At 47.3% G+C, this 18,046-nt stretch overlaps 1 protein-coding gene across 1 annotated transcript in view; it reads right to left on the bottom strand.

Moving 5' to 3' along the window:
- Positions 1-17,062, bottom strand: part of DISP3 (dispatched RND transporter family member 3) — a 34,736-nt gene extending 17,674 nt beyond the window's left edge. The window contains exon 1 of the mRNA XM_053997247.1: positions 16,984-17,062. The gene's annotated coding sequence lies outside the window, so the exon portion shown is untranslated. The remainder of the gene's footprint in view (positions 1-16,983) is intronic.
- Positions 17,063-18,046: the final 984 nt, after the last annotated feature.

Here is an 18,046-nt window from a genome sequence, read left to right as displayed (position 1 = left end):
TGCACAAGTGGTGGTCCCTCAGAGCAAAGCCCTGGCCCTGTAAGTGTCAGTCCCTTTTCTGGCTCCAGGCAGCAAAGCCAGTAGCCCCTGTCACTGAATGAATGAACCACCAGGTTCCATTTGTTACCTGACCCTGGGAGTTGAAAGCAATTTACACACTGGCCAGAAAAAACTTACGAGCTTTGCTCCTAACCAGTGTTTCTATTTTATCAGGCCTTATATCAGCAGGAAGATAAATTGCCTGTACCTCTTAACTCCATGTCCTCAGAAGGCCTAGGAGCTGCATGGACTTGGACTGAAAGGAAAAGCAATGGGACAAAAATGCTGCCTGGCAGAGAAGCACTGGTGCAAAGCAGCAAGGATCACAGCAACCCCTCTGGCTCTGGCCAGTTTGAGCAATGCCAGTGGCTTTGCTCACAGAGAGCTCATGGGATCCACAGCAGCTCCCTTGGGATTCAGTCTGGTGAGGACAGCATCTGTGCATGTATGGGCAGAGTGTTCCCCTCATCAGAGAACCTGTGGAGAACAGGGAACCTCCAAGCTCCAGCCCCCTGCTCCAGCACACCAAGGAAAGCAGGAAAGCTCATCAGTGCCTTTCATCTGCAACTGATCTTGTCTCAAAACATCCCACCCTTCCTGTCAGTGTGACAGCAGCAGCTCTCCCAGCCCCTCACCCTGGTTGGGCTCCTACAGTGGCTCACCCACCTCAAGCTAGGCTCTGGAGACTGTGCAGGAGGGCAGATTTGAGCCTCCTGCTCTGCCACTCAGTACAAAACCAGACAGGTACCACAGCCTGCAGATGGCCACAGTCCCTCTCCTGCCAGACCTTCAACCCTCAGCAGGCTGAGAAACAGGGTGAAGAGAGGACAGTGCACAAAACTCTTCTGCGTTGTTGCCCCCTTCTCATGAAGGACTGAGACAGCAAGAGGAAAACAAAGTGGGGGTGAGTTGGAGGGGGGGGTGTGTATCTTCAATCCTCTGGAAAGGTCAGGAGTAATCTACCTGGTTTTAGACTCCATTGAGATTTCTTTAATATTCAGGATGCATAATCCTAAACAACCAAGGAGTGCCTGAGAGTTTCCCTGAATACACATGTATCACTGTGTGAGCCCTTGGCACTGGGGCAAAGCCAAGAGCATAGAAATGCTGCTGCCCAGGACAGGCACTGGACTGCAGGCACTACTCAGCTTCATGGCAACACACACCTACCCTACTCTTGTGTTGTTGCCTGCAGAGCCTTATCTGTCTCATGACAGGGAGGAGGCTTTCCCAAGTCTCTGAATCTGCAAATTAATCCTCTCCTGAAGGATTCTTACCACAGTCCTGCCTTCCTTCTCACAGGCTACACTCCCAAACACAGCCATAAGCCCGTCCAAAATGACAAAATGTGTGTCCAAATCCTGCTGGCATACCAGCCCCCCCAAACACAGCCCCAGCTCACATGTCACCCCACACTGCTCACCTTTGCCAGGCATCCTCAGCACCCCCTTGGCTGGTGTGTGACCCCCATCCATCACTCAGCTGCCAGGGACTGTTACCTTCAGCCTCTAAGGGACAGCCAAGCTGGAGCTCCAGTTCACACCAGTGCAGATTGATGCTGCAGGAACTCAGGTGTAAACCTCACTCATCCCACTTGGGCAGGTTGGTGTGTACCTGCAGTTACCTCCCCTCCACCCCTGACTTTTCTCCCACTGGCCTGGGCTCTCCTTCAGCAGAATGGAGTTACTGTGAGATCTGAAAAAGGATATGTATTCTCTCTTCAGAAAGAGAGGTAAAGAGCCATAATAATTTCCCATTTTATTGAGCTACTGAGGAGAAGGAGGGAAAAGATTCTTATCCTGAGATAGAAGAGCCTGCATGTGACAAGAAAGGGAAATGAGAGAGAGCAACATAACAATAAGGCAGCAGAAAAGGGATCACAGCATCTTCTTTCTTAACCAAGAGCTAAATCTTCAACTCAAGGATTGGATCAGTTCTAAGGCATCTCCCTCTGACTTGTCCATCAGTTGTCAAGGTTTGGACTGCAAACCCCAATTTGTAACACACGGGCACCTATAATGTCTGGTGACCAACACAGGTTACACTCTAGCTGCAGACTGGCACAAATTCTGGCACTGGTGGAACTCCAGCTCAGAAATTTCTGGAGAAGCCCCTGTATACACTCACATGAGAACTGAGTCAGGGAAAGATAAGGGACAGAGGCAAGGGCAGGGTGGGTGGCACCTGGACTGTCCCCAGCACTGCCAGCTTCCCTCTGCACACAGGGGACACAAATGCCTGCACCCACAGCTCTGAACCCCCTTCAGGAGAGCTGAGTCAGCTCCAAAGCCAGACGTGGCAGACTTAGCATTGCCCTTGGGACTCATCTGGCTTTGCCACCTTCCTCAGATCCTGCCTGGGTCAGGATGAAAGCCTATCCAACCCAAAACATGGCAAATCGAATTGGTGGGGGAGATAAACCCTCAAATCATCCAGAAGGGGATTGAAATACATTTTTTTTTTTCTGCTTGAATTTTACTTGGGGGCTGGCCTGTTTTCCCTCCAGCACTTCTCATGCTATCCTGAGACTCTCAGCACTGAATGATGGCCCAATTACTTCTTCAGCTCCAGGATATACACAGAGAACTTAATCCTGCAGCCTTCATTAAAGCTCTGCCTCACTCCTGGCCAAGCTTAGCCTGCACCAGGTTGAAAGAGGCAGAGGATTAGAGTACTCCTTGGAGCCCTGGGTCTGTTTCTTTAGAGAAGAGGCACTGATTCAGCTGGTTTGGGTAGGCATATAGATTTCCTGGGTTTCCCTCTGCTATTTTCCAAAGCAAACAGGCTTTCTGCAGGCGAGATCCAGCTCAAGCCCCAACAGCCCCACAGGGATTGTCATTCACTTGCACCTCAACCAGGAAAAACACCCATGCAGCTCCCACAAGACAGTTCTTTTCCAGTGACATCTAGAAGAAAGTCACTGGCAAGTTGGAGAGAAGCAGTGACATATGAGGAAGCTAATTACACCCGACCTGACTAATTAATGCTGACTTTCACATTAAAAATCCTCACTAGTGTTCCATTTCAATTACCCAGTTGTTCCTTCCTACAGGAAAAAGGAAGCCTTGTGCAACACCAAGCTAGAAAGAAAAAAGAAAAGAAAGCTCAAGACTAGAAGGGAGGGAAAGACAATTTCTGTAATATAGGAGATTCTCATTGACAAAACAGTCAAACTTCACACTGGTTTCTCCCATATGCAGAGCTTTCACAGCAGAGCTGGCAGTTTTGTGCTCCTGAAATCTCCCAGAGTTTCTACCAAAGGCAGCTTCAGGCCCCTTTCATAGCTACATGAAGTTCCTATAAGAGGGAGACAAATATTTGTGATTCCAAATTATCCTGAGAGTATCCAAGTCCTGGCAAAAGCCACATGTCTGTGACACAGAGCTGCACACAGCTCTGGCCATGTAGAGCAACTGGAGGGGCATCATTAATGTACCACACCAAAGCAGAGCTCCACAGGGACACCAGGACACAGCACCACAGTCTTGCTCTACACTTGAATCACTGAGACTAATCCAGAAGTCTAATTTTAAAATGCAGCCAGGAAGGGCTTTCTCAGGTCCTTGTTCTCCCTTATCAACACAGAGTGCCTGGAGTTCCTTTCCCAGTGGAGGCTGCTAACGTGAATTGTTAAACAAACAATAGGGAGAATTAGCTATGGTTTTTGTCCAGCTGGAGGTCTGACTTTCATAAGTCTTGCACTCCTGGAAAAGTCAACCAGGCCATGGACACCTCACCTATATCTCCTATAATACTCAAAACATTGACTTAATTCAGTCACAGACCAGAAGCTGCGCCTGAGGACACAACACAGAGAGAATCTGTTTCAGTGGGATACGAGCCCAGAGATGCACATGCTGCTCAAAAGCACTGGTTTGATTTGCTGGCTGAGCTGGCTCCACCATTATTAGTTAAGCAGGTTCACTTTCCCAGTGGCAAGCACAGCACAACAACAAGGCTTTAATCTATTTTCTTTCTGTGTGCCTTGCATTTCCCTTTCCACTTGCTTTAAATCCTTTAGTAAGATGCAGAAAAACACTGCCAGACCCCAAGCACTTTGCAGATCAGAATGATATCAGAATGCTCCAGCAGCACAGAGCTGTTGGAATTACAGTGTAATTGTATAAATATGTGTTTGCTGGGAAGAAAGTTCAACAAAATTATTTTAAATATATCTATACATATAAAAGCTCTACAGTCTATAATTCCATTTGCCCACAAAAAGCAAGACAATAGGCAGAGCTGTATATAGGAAAGAGGATTATCTGATCTCAAGTTTTTATGAAATCAAGCACAGGCACATGCACCCTCATCTCCTACTGAGGTGTTTCCTTCCACTGCTGACTGTTCCACCCCTCTTCCACCTTACAGCAACTTTTATGCCCTGGCTAAGATAAGAGCAGCTGGAAACAGAAGGATTAATGATCTTAAGTGATGAGGTTCAACAGTCTTTTCCAACCTAAACGATTGTACCATCTCTCAACCAGCTTTCAGACTGGACAAAGGCTGCTTCTTAGAGCACTCTCAGCCTACTAGGTCAAGATCTTCTGCATGCACCCACCTGCTGTTCCAGCCTCTGACAAACCCTGATTAGATCTACTCATAACTGCATGCCAAAAACAGTGTGGGAAGATTAGCTGCAAAGTCAAGCACTCACCAGTCAGGAAATGCCAAATTCAGGCCCAATACTTCGTCCTTAATTTGTCCCTCTTTTGTAAATGCTCTGCAGTGTAGTTTTGCTTCCAGGCTCAGAGTCCAAGGCAAGGACTCTGGCTCCCACCAGTGCATGCGATGGATGATGCTCCCCAAACCCAGCATTTATTCACTACCCTGTTCTCTCCTCATCATTCAGCGTGTGGTCTCATGCCTCATTTCCTGCATGCCGCTCATGCCTGGCTCACAGGCAGAATTATTAATTTCCTCGTGAGCTTTTTAACACTGCCTGTCACGACAGAGTCTGAGGGCTGAAGGAACAGGGCTGAACTGAATCTTCTGCAGCGTCTCGGAGAAGGAGGGGGTGGTGTAGTCTGCTTCTGACAGATGCTGGAGCTCAGGAGATGAAGGAAGAAGTAGACATTTATTTTGGGTGCCCAGTTAAACACACAAGATAACAAATCTTTTTGAGGGCAAAAATGGGGGCTGTGTGCAACAAACCACAAACTCTGCTGTGTTCTGCAAGTATAATTTGAGCTGTATCATCAAAGACAACCATCACTGTGCAATGTAACCTTTATGCTGGTGAGGGATATCCGGCCTCCACAATGAGAGCCAAGTTCACACTGCATACACTACCAAAAAGAACCCAATAAATTGCCCCAAAACACATGCTTTAAAGTACTGGAACTGGCACTTTTCAAAGACAAAGGTCACCAAGATTTGCTTACATGAAATCATGCATGTTTAGTGCCCTGACATCCTGGGATTGCTGCAGAGGTATACCTGCGTGAGCACTTTGCTAACATGCTTGTCGCTGCCAAATAAAATTAATTTCCTGATAAAATAATTTGCTTCTGGTTATTGTAACTAATGATTGTAAGTGTCAGAAGCAGCATCTTGGTTATAATCTCACAAAACATGCCTCGCAGCCCTGTGCCATGTTTACTACTTAAGTTACTTGCTTGTGCTGGTGATAAACTCTGCTGTCACTCAGGTATGTGGCACTTCCAGGTTTCTGCAAACAGGTACCAAGTAAGCTGAGGCTCTGATATCCTTCAGAAATTACTCACTTAACCACTACAAAAGTTACTTAGATTTGTCTGAACCCCAGCAAGTTGCTGCTGCTAAGTAAAGGGATCACTTCTGGCTCAGCTGGGTGCCTTTGGGTGCCTTGACAGATTTCAACAGCACCCTGGATCCCACCTGCCGGGGCCCAAAGGAACAAGCTCGTGGTTCTGTGGGCAGCAATGTGAGAGGTAAGGCAGGAATTCCAACCTGTCCTGCCAGACCTTCTTGCCAACCACAGCACAGGCAACTGTTTCTGCTCCAGTTCTTGCCACTCCAGCTTAAAAAGTACAACGAGGTTAAAAGAAAATATTACAAATGCTCCACCTGAAGAGTGTACTTAGCCAGCTCTGCTCATTGTGCTCTGACCTTTCAGAAAGAGGAGGAACAGGCACAAAGTCCCACTTGCACGTGTCATGTCATGCAGGTCACAGTGTCTCACTCCAGGTGTTACCCATTTTGATCTAATGTATCTAAAGGTGTCATTTTTCACTGCTACAATTTACTGACATCAGAAAATGCCAGATTTCGAAGAGAAAGGCTGTAAGGCTGCAGTCTGCAGTGAGGACACAGCTCCCGTGGTATTTTAGCTACATTCACTTTTTCTGCAGGGCTTTCCACACACCAGCATGAGAGGAGTGGGGGATCTGTGGCACTCTCCCAAATGAGGGAGCAGCAGGAGTACTGAAATATTTGTGCACCATTCCAGCTCCATGCACTGCGCTGATCTCATCTGTGGCACAGACACAGCCTCCTATTTCTCAGAATGTGAGGGTGGATTCTGGGGGGAATTTATCCTGACAGTCACTAAACTGAGTGAGAATGACTGCAGCAAACCATGTGTTACAGTGACCCATGGAAAACTTACTGCTGGATCAGGACTCACAAAGCAGCTTGTGGCTGGCTGGCTGTCAGCAGCCTGAAAAGTGGGATCTGAGCAGGTCTGTCTTTCTTACCTCCCACACGTCTCTCTCCCAGACAGATGCAGCTACCTGCTCTCCTCCCATTAAAACCCAGAGCTCGTGGAATTACGTTAATTTGCTCTGCTATTTCATCTTCCAAGAATCGGTGAGAAATCGGGAAGCAGATGTGCAATATCCAGAGGCTGAAGAGCCTCTAGTGCCACACAGCTCACTGGCAGGACCTGGGCAAGCACAAGGTTTTTCAGAACAGAAGGAAAACTTCTTAAGGGGAAGATGTGGAGACAAGACAAGCTGTCTCAGTGCCTGAGCAGCAGGCCAGCAGATCCCCTGCCAGTACAATGAGTTAAAGCTTACTGCCAGCTGCACCAGCCATGCAGAAACTCACATTAAATATTACTACAGCTCAATAAGCACAGTCCTGCAGACCATTAGCAGAGGAGGGGGCAGAGATTCAGAATAAGCAAACAGGTTTTAGTGACACATGCATCTCAGAGAAAGTCCAGGATGCTTCCTAATACAAACAGGAGACACCATGAGCCAGTTCCTGTTAGTCACTGTGCAAGGGAGGGAAATGCTGCTTGCAACAGCTCCCAGAAGCTGCCAGTGAAGCCACGTCTCTAGGATACAGATTTAGGCCACCAGAACTGAGCTGAGACAGCAGGAATGTCCCTCCTCTCTGCTCTCTTCTCCTCCCCCCCAGCACACACCTGGAAGTCTGTGATCTGAAGCAGTTCAGAGAGAGGCAAACATCACCATTGTCCTTATTCCCCTTCCACTACCAAAGATGCAGAGATTCAGAGCCACAGGAGCTGCACAGGAGCTGCTCGTGAGCCACTCGTGAGTGGCAACCAGCCAACCCAAAGGGACAAGAACTGCCACCTGGAAGGATCAAAGCATTTCAGCCAATTGTTCCCAGTTTCTCACTGCATCCCACACTTTCAGACAGATGTTCACAGGCTGAGATGCTACTTGCACTATCCCTAAGGGCTAAGTCCTGCAGTTAAAACACAAAAATTAAAGATATATTTGTGGCTCTACTGTTGGTTTTTCCAGCTTTCCTGAGGCAAAGCACATCATCTGCTCTGAATTGCTCTCATATTTTGGAATTTGAGACTTCTATCCTTTCACAACATGCCCTGCTCAAAAGACTCCTGGGATTCCCCTTCACAAGGAAACACAGACTACTTTTGAAAAGACATTTGCAAATTGATTTTCAAAGGGACACACTCTGCAGCCGGATGTGGAACTGTGGAAGCCCTCTGGAAACCAGGCTGGATGTTCAAAGGGACACACTTTGCAGTCCTCTGGAAACCAGGCTGTTGGCTGAGTACAAGAGGAAAGTATCTGAAGGCGCTTCCTGAATCAGCCAAAGAAATGGAAATGCAAACAGTACCAGGATCCACAACATAACCAAATAAATGAGCATGTAGGCAGGTTGGTGTACATGCAGGAACTAATTTAGCTGCACAGAAGCCAAGATTTGGATCCAGAAGGAATTATCTCCCTCACAACACATCAGAAATACAAGGGACTGCAAGAGCTCTGTAAAGGAAATGTCATAAAAAACTTACTTGTCTGCTACTTACAGTAGAGCTCTCTGTAATTGGAACCTGAACAAGGCCAGATGCTTTCCTGTGCCACTTATACACAAACCCATGCTATGAACTCTGCAGTTACTGTGAGGAAACATGCATCAAGGATTGGTTCCAGACAGCAGATTTACAGGAATGAAGCTTTGCTTCCTTGGCATAAGCACTGCCACAGGGGACGAAACATTTACCTGCTGATATATCTTGTTTCCAGTTGCCTTAGACTGGTGTTTTATAGCTCCCTACGATGCTGCAGCTTTTCTGCCATGCTCTGTGCACAAGCACATTGATACCAGAGACAAGCAAGCAATGGACCAAAGACCACCCCAGACCACAGCTCAGTTGCCCATCTCTGAGCCCTGTGTGAAGGGGCAGAGCTGAGATGCAAGGGTTAGGATGGGGAGAAAAAGAAGGGATGGCCTTGGAAATAAAATTCAGTTTGGATGTGGAAAGAAATGGCTTGCAGCACATACATCAGACTGTGAGACACTCCACCGAGAAACTGGACACTCTGTGTCCAGTCTGGTCTGGATGGCAAGTCCAAGGCACTGACAGGTGCTCTGTGGGTCCTCAAGAAGCCCAGCCTGCCATGCCCAGAGGTTGGAAATTGCAACTCTTGGCAGGAAGCACTGTAAGGAGCAGCTTTCAGCATGGCCCAAGAACTAGTCTGAGCTTTCAGGCAAAATAAATTTAGCTTTAAAAACAAGCTGATGTCTATATTGTCCAGACTCCCAGTTTCACTGGAGCCCATTGTGTTACTGAGTCACTTTCATGCACTTGTGGGCCTGTCCACCTCCCCATTTCAACTCAGCTATAAGAACTGGCTTGGAGATTAAACCTAGTGCCTGACTTTTAGCTGGAGAGCAAGTGAGAGGGTGAGCAAGGGGGGAGGTGGGGGGAAAGCAGTGGCAGTGCAAAGACAGAGGATTTGGCTGGGTTTGATTCATAAGCAGGCTTGTTTTGGGCATTTCTCAAACATGTTTAAAATGCCCCATAGGGCTCTAGTTCAAACCTGAGTCTGCAGACCCATCTTCTTCAGTAATTAATTTCTCTTGTTAAAAGAAAGAACTTGTTGGATTCAGGGAATCAAGTGTGCTGCATGTGCAGCAGTACCCAAAGCAGTAGGACGGTTAGGTGTTGTTTTGTGGGTTTTTTTTTTCCAAACTGTCTCCAAAGATTTGAATACAGCTCAAAAGCAGTTCATTCTCAGCTCCTAGGTGCAACACAGAGCCAAGAAATAAGTCAACATCCTTCTAGGAGCAAAGAGTACTTTGTGCATCATATATCAGAGACTGCATAAACCCTTTGCAAACACCTATCAGATTCAACTCCTTATTCCTCTAGGGAAATAGATGGCATTATAAGCAAGTTCACAAATGAATTAAGCAAGGTTCCACAGTCGAGCTTCATCTCTGATGGAATTAATCTATTACTTTTGCTGACTTTTACAGAAGCTAAATACAGACCAAGCAAGTTACTGCTGACATCACTCAACTCTAGCTGCCAAATGAGAAGCAGCAGTGGTACTTACAACTCCATTTAACAGTGACACAGAGACCCTGTGACTTGCTAGCCCAACATCAGTCCAGCGAGCTCAGAGTAAAACTAGAGATCTCCCAGAACACTCCTCTTTGTTCAAGTCAAAGAGATTTCTGCTATGAAAAAGTAAGACAGGAAGAAAGTCTGTGGCAGCCTCAGGCAGGATGCCCTGAAGCCCAAATAAGTTTATCCATGTGGTTAGCTTAGCAGGTAGATCCCAGGGAACACTCCCAGTAACAAATCCAAAGTGACTTCACTGACATGGCTGAAGTGAGATGCAGCTGCAGAACCAGGCCCCAAAAGCAACAAGCATTCACACCTTCAAGTCCAGGCAGAAAAATGATGCTCACCCCTAAATCTCCCCCAGTAAAGCAGCAGAGAGTCAAGGCCAGCATCAGTTTAAGAATCAGATGACTGCCAGTGTGTCTTTCAACCCCTTTAAACACGCTGGCCTCTCCCCTTTCTCCACTATTTAAGAAACATGAACTGCCTTCTGCTCAGGAGAAGCTGTTCTGCATTAACAGAGCTTGGCAAAGATCAGGAAGTAACTGTGCCAGCTTTCAAGCCTGCTGCCTTTAAGGCAGATGGCAGGGAAAGTACTCCAGCCTTGTCCCCCTAAAACACTTCTCCCAGCAAGCAGAGAAAACTCAAAAACAGGGAAAAAAAGTGAGGCATTTGTTGTGAGAAACGACACTCACTTTTAAAATGTCCAAGGTTTATTAAACCTTAACGAAATACAACAAAAGAACTGAATAAGGAAAATATAAAGCGGTGGGAGCACAGAACCAAACTGCCATGTGCTCATTCACAAATGATGGCTTTACCTTTTATACCTTTGGTGTCGCATCAGGGACCCCAGCCCCACCTAGAATCTGTCAGTCAACTCCTTTTCTGCCATCCATTGGTGGAGATCATTTTCTTACAACTTTATTGGAGGTCAAGTGTTGCCATGCCTCGACTTCTAGTAACAAGCCTGCCCTCCTGCCAAATGCCTGGACTGCCAAGGCCATCTAGTGAGGGAAAAGGGGACAATGGGAGAACATATCACAATAGCATAACTATGTGAAAAACGCCAATCACTTGTTTTAAAATTTTAAAAGTTTAATAGTAATAAAATAGTTATAAAAATAGTAGTAAAAATTAGAGCAATAAGAATTTGGACAATCAGAGTTAGGACAATAAGGGGTAATAAAAAGCAAAGAGTTACGGATGTCCGGATGCTTTCCTTCTTGAAAGCACAACTCACTAACAAAGGATTAACCCTTTAAAGCAATAGCCTGTTGCATATTCATGTATCTCATACATGATGCATAAATTCTTCTCAAACAAAGCGTGTTCTCTTTAAAAACAGACAGAAGGTGGAGGAATGTTTGTCTTTTCTGTTAAGGAAGCAGTAACTCTTAAGTGTCTTGTTGCTGTTACCTCTGTGCGAAGAATTTCTTTATTATCTCATCCCTTTCTTGGGCTAGTTAAAAAAAAAATTTACATCGCATAGTTCCTATTATAACATTATGTTATAACCTAAAACTATATCTACCACACTACTTAAAAAGGATTAATACAGTACTACAAAATAACTTTCCAACATAACACATATAGTATTCAATTTAATATTTGCGAAGAGCCAATCATTTAATATGCATTTTTCACACTTCTCTTAACATACACATAATATTCATGTCTTAATTGTGAGAGCCAACCATCTCATTACCTCTCTATAACACTGTGAAGGCCTAATTTCAGTGCAGGAGACGCCTCTGTCTGGGGTGCCCTGCTCTGTCGTGGGTGTGCTTGTCTCCCCACAGGAGAGCAAAGCCTGTGGCACTGCCAGAATCTGCAGGCTCACAACAAAGGCGCAGAGTACATTGGAATTTTTATATGTTGAGTTACAACCAGGAGGAGATGCCCTGCCCCTTCAAGTCAATAATGCTGTCATGACAAAAAATCATCACTGCTAGTGGCTGTGCTGAACTGAACTGTTAAGGGAAAGTAAATCCCTATGGAGCAGCTGGAAGGACAGAATTCCCAGGTGCTACAGACCCGTACCTGAAAACAAGAGCTGCAGGTGCAGAGCATCCTCTGGTTCCCACCAGCAGAACTGCTCTGCCATTTCCACAGCAGGTCTTCCAGGGGCAGTTGCAGTCCCTGGGGGTTCAATTCACCCCGGGAAGGCAGATCACACCCAGCTCAGGACTCCTGAGCTGGGCAAGGCAGTGTCCAGTCGCGGTGGGATGCTTATCACACACAATTGCCTTGTTCTTGCAGAAGGAGGGCACCATTCCTGGCTCTAAGCAACCAAAATTAAACCTTTGAAGCTTGTTTTTCCAAGCTTTTTGTGTTCGTATTTTCTCCTGTTAATGGTGTAGTACTCTGGTTATTAATCTTTTCTGGTTTTCAATGCTATAAAAGCATGACTCAATAGCCGTGCTCAGCGCTCAGAAAGCTTCCCTTAGGTGCTGCAGAGGACGGTCAATGACAGCACAGCGGACAAGAGAGTCATAAATAACATTCAGCTGGTGCTAATGCAGACAGTTGGTGTAGCTCACGCCTGAAGCACACTGCTATCAATGGGACAATTTACAAACTCACACGTGGTTAAGCTTCGCTGAAACGTATCCTGGACGGGGGTCAATGGAAAGTCTTTTGCTGACTTCACTTAAAACTGGATTAAGCACTTTACAGCTGTCTCCTCCATACTCCTGAATTATTCATTACGGGCCAGACACTGCAATCCATACTCACACTGCGCTTAATCTGTCCTTTAAATTGACGTGCATTAGTCTGAGTCACAAGCACCGCAGCCTTTCTCTTTAACAGTCTCACTGAAGGCAGCAGAGCTATTCACGAAATGAGGTGCTGCTCTGAAAGAGGAGACAGGATCCAGCCCTTAGCAAAGCATCGGTGAGGACAGGTGCTGGAGTCCAGGACACCCCTCTGGCTGCCCTGGCTGGCTCCAGACCCTGGCACGGGGCTCGGAGACCTTGGCAAGAAGTCAAAAACACCTGTGGCTTCGATTTTAGCCCGTGGGAAAAGCTGTCAAGTCTGTAAGAGGAATTACAAGCCACAAGGGTTTGAGTACTGTGATATTTGAATTAACATAGGGTGGAAAAGTAAAATTTTGGGGTTTTTAGAATGTAGTTCAGGGGGTCAAGATGGAGGGATTTGGGCATGTCCTGGCCTTCTTCTCCTTCGTCTTGCCCTCCATGTCTTGGTGTGATGGTGACACTTTTCTATTGGTTTAGGGTAGAGACACACTGTCCAAGATAGATGATAGGTATTGGCACGTTATTGTAAACAGACTTGTATGTAACTTTTGATATAAAAGGTAAACATTGCCCGAGAGGGCAGGCAGATTGCCATGGCTTCCTTTCTGGATGGACCTCAGCAGGTCAGAGAAAGAATGTTACAGATAAGGAAAAATAAACATCCTTGAGAGCTCGATCCTACGCACTCCAGACTTCTTTGGCTGCACGGGCTAGGAAACAAGGACTTTTACACTCTTGGGGTCCTGACAGGCTGACCCTGAGAGACAGGAGTGAGAGAAAATTCACCCTGGTAAAGGTACAACAAGATGAATGAACTCAGGTAAATCTGTGTTAAATCAATCATTTAAAGAGATAGCCTGTTCTGCGGCATCACAGAGGGAGATTAAGTGAGTTCTAGAAACTAATATTTCACTGCTCAAGTTCATCACGAGGTCTGAGAACACATTCGCAGAGCCAAAGGACAGTTTTCACACCCACCTCGTGAGGACCGCTTACCTCTCTGAAGAGAAACAGGTTTGTGGCAAGGAAGAAGGCAAAGGACATCTGCTGCTCTTCTTGACTGGCACAAAAGCAATAGAAAGTGCACAGGACTGCTGTTGCCAAAGAGGTAAGAAGCACTCACTCAGCAGAAACTCCTCCCTCTGCCAAGCCCGCAGCTCCCACGCCCTCAGGCCATACTGCTTGCTCTGATCCTGAATTCCCCTCCAGCTGTTCAAATCGCAGATAAACTCGCATCACGGGACAGCCGATTACATGTACATTCACCACTAAACCCAAATTTATAGTCTGATACCTCTAAACAAACAATGGATTAAAAAAATAAGCCAATCAGGTAAGTAAAAGGAGAAATATTTTGCACTACACTGAGAAATATAATGTGGTTTGATTTTTTAGAATTTGATTTTTTAGAACTGAACGAATTTGTTCAGTTCTCATTTATGTTAGTGCTTGATAAGATTAGAGGATTAAACCAATTGTATGCTAAATACTTTGTGCTGAAGAGAGCTTCTGCCAGGATTTTCTGCACGTTGGCATGCACAGAAACCACAGCAGCATTACCCAGAGACCCTGCGACTCACAGAATGACCTGTTCAAACTTCAGAAATAAAAATCACAGCTTATCCAGATTTTCCATATGCACCAGGGTATGAATTTCTATCCCGCTCCGGTTTCACTCAAGCTTATTTATTAAGTACTCATACCCAACAGGCAAGTCTTTGTATAAGCAGCACTTATCTTGGAGCACTGGCATCAGGAGAGGATTACAGATGTGCTGTGGCTTTTTTGGATGCAAAATGTTAACACCGTGTGCATACCCTCTCCCTGTGCCAAACTGAAATGCACCCATCCTATCACTCTCATGTGATTTGATTACATACACGCACGTCACAGCCACCCCATAAACTCCTGCAAAATACAGCTTGTCAACAACACCTCATTTGCAGTTCAGAAATTACAGATACAGAAGGGGTCAGAGTTTTCCTGTAACTTAACTGCTTCTTCTGTTGGCGTGACAAAGGCATTTGTGATGTTTAATTCATTAATGCTGAAAAAATACAGGATCTTGGGAGGCACAGCCAAGGACACACTAGATATTGAAAGAATTTTTAGCACCTAGCAAACACATTTCCCCCAAACATCTAAAAACTAACAGCAATTTCAACAGTGTGAAATCCCTCATCTATGTGCCCCCAAATTACAAAGAACCAGTCAGATATTGCCATCCTGACTCCATGTAAGTGCCCTATTCTATGGTAAGGAACAACATGCACAACAAGGGTGTTTGTCAATATAGCTGAAAACACTACACTACAGCCAGTGTGGGAAATCTGGACAGAGTATAAGTGACTTCAGCTTATGTTTGGGGTTGTGGTTTGGGGTTTTTTCCTACCCCTGAGGATGAATTTGCCCTGTACATTGCAGAAACTGAATCACACTCATCACCACTGTGGGCAATTGGGGATTGGATGATGCTGATGCTTCTTCCCAAATGCCAGACCAGTTCTCACATATTACACTGTTACACACTGCTCTGGGCCCTTAGCTTTCCCCTTGTGCCTCTAAGTGAAAGGGACACAAATGCTGATGGATAGTTTCCCCTTGAATAATTTTCCTATTAGACAAGCATTCTCTCTCTGTAGAGGAATATCTTCCCCATGGGAATACTGCAGGTATTCACAGGGGCAGCAGGAAGAAAGGAAGAATGGAACTTTTATCATATTAAGCATTTCCATTCCATCTTTGTTGTCTTTTTCACTAGCTCAGTTCCGTTTTATTCCAGGCTTAGGGAATCAAGCTATAAGGCTCCAAGGGGTAAAGAGACTAGCTTGATAAGTCTAACCTCTAAAGATGCATCCAGCGTGATAAAAGAAGTGAAACATCTTCCTTCAATACAGTTGTTGTGTTGCTAGGTTTCCATCTAGATACACAGTCTAAAAGAGCAATTAAAGCAAGCTGGTGCTGTGGATTCTATCTTTATCAACACTTCACAAGGTTACTGGTGAGAAAGAGGGAAAAATATTGTCCCCAAGCAAAGTTGTTCTGATGAGAGCAGACAGCTAGTTTCAAAAGCTTACACAAATTTTCATGGGGAAATTGTTCTTAAAAGACTGAGTTTCTACAGTAGCAAATTTTATGTGTATCAGGATGTGGGTTTGTGAGCAAAAATCCTGTGTGTTTGTCATTGGAATTGCTCTTCCAAAGCACAAGTCCTCACCCCATTTAACTAGTCTGTCTTGCCGCAGCAGAGGAGGACATGCATCAGCCTTGTTTTAAAGGAACTTATTTGTTTGTGTATTACATTAAACACTAGCAGACTCTGCACAGCTGTCAAAATACTATACTAATAATTGCATAAGTGAAGGTTGTTAACCAGCATGCTGCTACACCTGTGCACAAAACAAAGGTGCAAGTGGCACAGGATGCATCAACAAGGCAGCTGCAAGGTCCCACACATGCCTGAGGGACCGGCCACTTCCAGCTTACTCTGTCTGGCCTGGAATTTTTCAGTTACACTCAGCTCCCAGTCTCTCAAGTGCTCTTAAATACTTGGGCAGGAGAAACCAGCCCCGCTCTTTTGGCTTGGTCATCACATCACCAAGGAAGAAACAGAAGAGATTCTTTGCTCCAGGACAGTGGCTGTTTTACTGGCACATCTTTGGAGACCTCCTGAATGGCAAGAGCCATAAGGACCAAGCTAAGTTGGGACTGTTGCTAAGCAATGAAATGTCCTTATTAAGTGGTGCGGTGTTTTTAGACAGGAAAAGTCCATTTCTACACAAGCTGGTATAAAACAGGAAGGTTATCTTACATGTAGTAGTTACATGATGCTCTTTATGTCTTTTGGACACACAGCAGATGAGGATCCTGCCTGGCTGGACCTGCTAACACCACTGAGTACGGCCAATACCCCGCTGACTCTGCTCCTTCTCAGAGGCCGGCCAAGCCTCCGCGACGCCAGGGACACAAAGCTCCTCAGTTCTGGCGCTCAACTTTTCCCCCAGGAGAACAGCCCTGCTGCAGGCGCAGCTCAATCAGCTCATTATAGAGGCAGCCTCCCGGGAAACGATCTCCCTATGCATATTCATGAACTATCCAGAGCTTCCAGGGAGAGTTGGCTAAACACACAACTGAGGGGTTTAGCTGCTGGATTCCCAGGGGGAAGGAAAAAGGGAAAGGGGAAGGGGACGGAGGGGGAGGAAAAAAAAAAAAAAAAAAAAAGGCACGATTACAAGCGGTGTTTTCTCTAAGCACTGCGGGACCCGGGAGCCCCACCGACACCCCAGGCCACCCCGGGCAGAGCCGAGCGCTGAGGGCCGCCGGCGGAGAGAGCACCACGACAGACAGCCGTGCTCACAGACTCCCAAGACCTGGCAGAGCCCCGGGGCCGCGGAACGCATCACTCACCTCCGCCGCGCCGGGCGGCAGCAGCAGTGGGCAGCGCCGGCTCCCGCTCTACCGATGATCGCTGCGGCGGCGGCGGCGGTGCCGGTCCCGCAGCCCTGACCCGGCCCCGCCGCCGCCTTTTGATGCCGCTCCGCCGAGCGCCGCGGCCGCCGTGGGCGGAAGGAAAGGCGGGCGGGCGGGGGACCGCCAGCGCCCGCCGCCGTGCCGCGGAGCGGTGCGGAACAGAGCGGTGCGGAGCGGAGCGGTGCGGAACAGAGCGGTGCGGTGCGGAACAGAGCGGTGCGGAACGGAGCGGAGCGGTGCGGAACGGAGCGGAGCTCCGGGGCTGCCGCCGCCCCGCCGCGCTGCGGGCGGCGCTGTGGCCGCGCTACAAAGCGCGTATATAAACCGTGCCCCGTGCGCGGCCCCCGCCCCGCTGGCCCCGGAGCGGTGGCGCCGGGCAGGCAGCCCCGGCGAGGAAGGCGGCCACCCCACAGGGCCCGGTACCGCCGGGAGGGCGGCGCGGACGCGGCGCTGAGGAACGTGCGCCGGTGACAGCCCGCCCCGCGCAGCTCCGCAGCGGAGAGCGCAGGTAACGGAGCGGCCGCCGAGGTGAGGAGCTGCGGGTGCCCGTGTCCTCTCCGGCATGCGCGACCATCCGGGACTGCCCTGCCCGCCCGCAGAGGGAGCCCTCGGTTTACAGGCAGCCGTTCAGAGCGATGGTAATGCCTCTGTGACGGATGGGAGTCCGGCTCTGTCGGGCGGGCGCTGCCACCACCCCGAGACCTGGCCCATCTTGGGACGGAAACTACCAGAAACTTTTGCAGCACCTGGCCGGTGCTGCAGGTCCAGCCCCTCTTAGAGCCAGGGCTTTGGGAAGGACTCGTCATGAGTACTCACTGCTAGATAAATGCTCTATACAGGAGATAGCTATGTGCATGAAGTGGCAGAAATATGCAGCAACAATCCCTGAATTAAGTAGAAGTCATTAAATGTGAGCCAGCAAGACTTATTAATTAAGGTGGTAGAGAAAAATCTTTTATACATTCATACTTGCCTCTCATGGAGCAAGGCATTCTGCTCA

This window comes from Vidua macroura, chromosome 23, assembly GCF_024509145.1.
Source record: "Vidua macroura isolate BioBank_ID:100142 chromosome 23, ASM2450914v1, whole genome shotgun sequence".
Lineage (NCBI taxonomy): Eukaryota > Metazoa > Chordata > Aves > Passeriformes > Viduidae > Vidua > Vidua macroura.
Note: the sequence above shows the minus strand (reverse complement) of the source record. Positions and strands in the feature narration are given on the sequence as shown.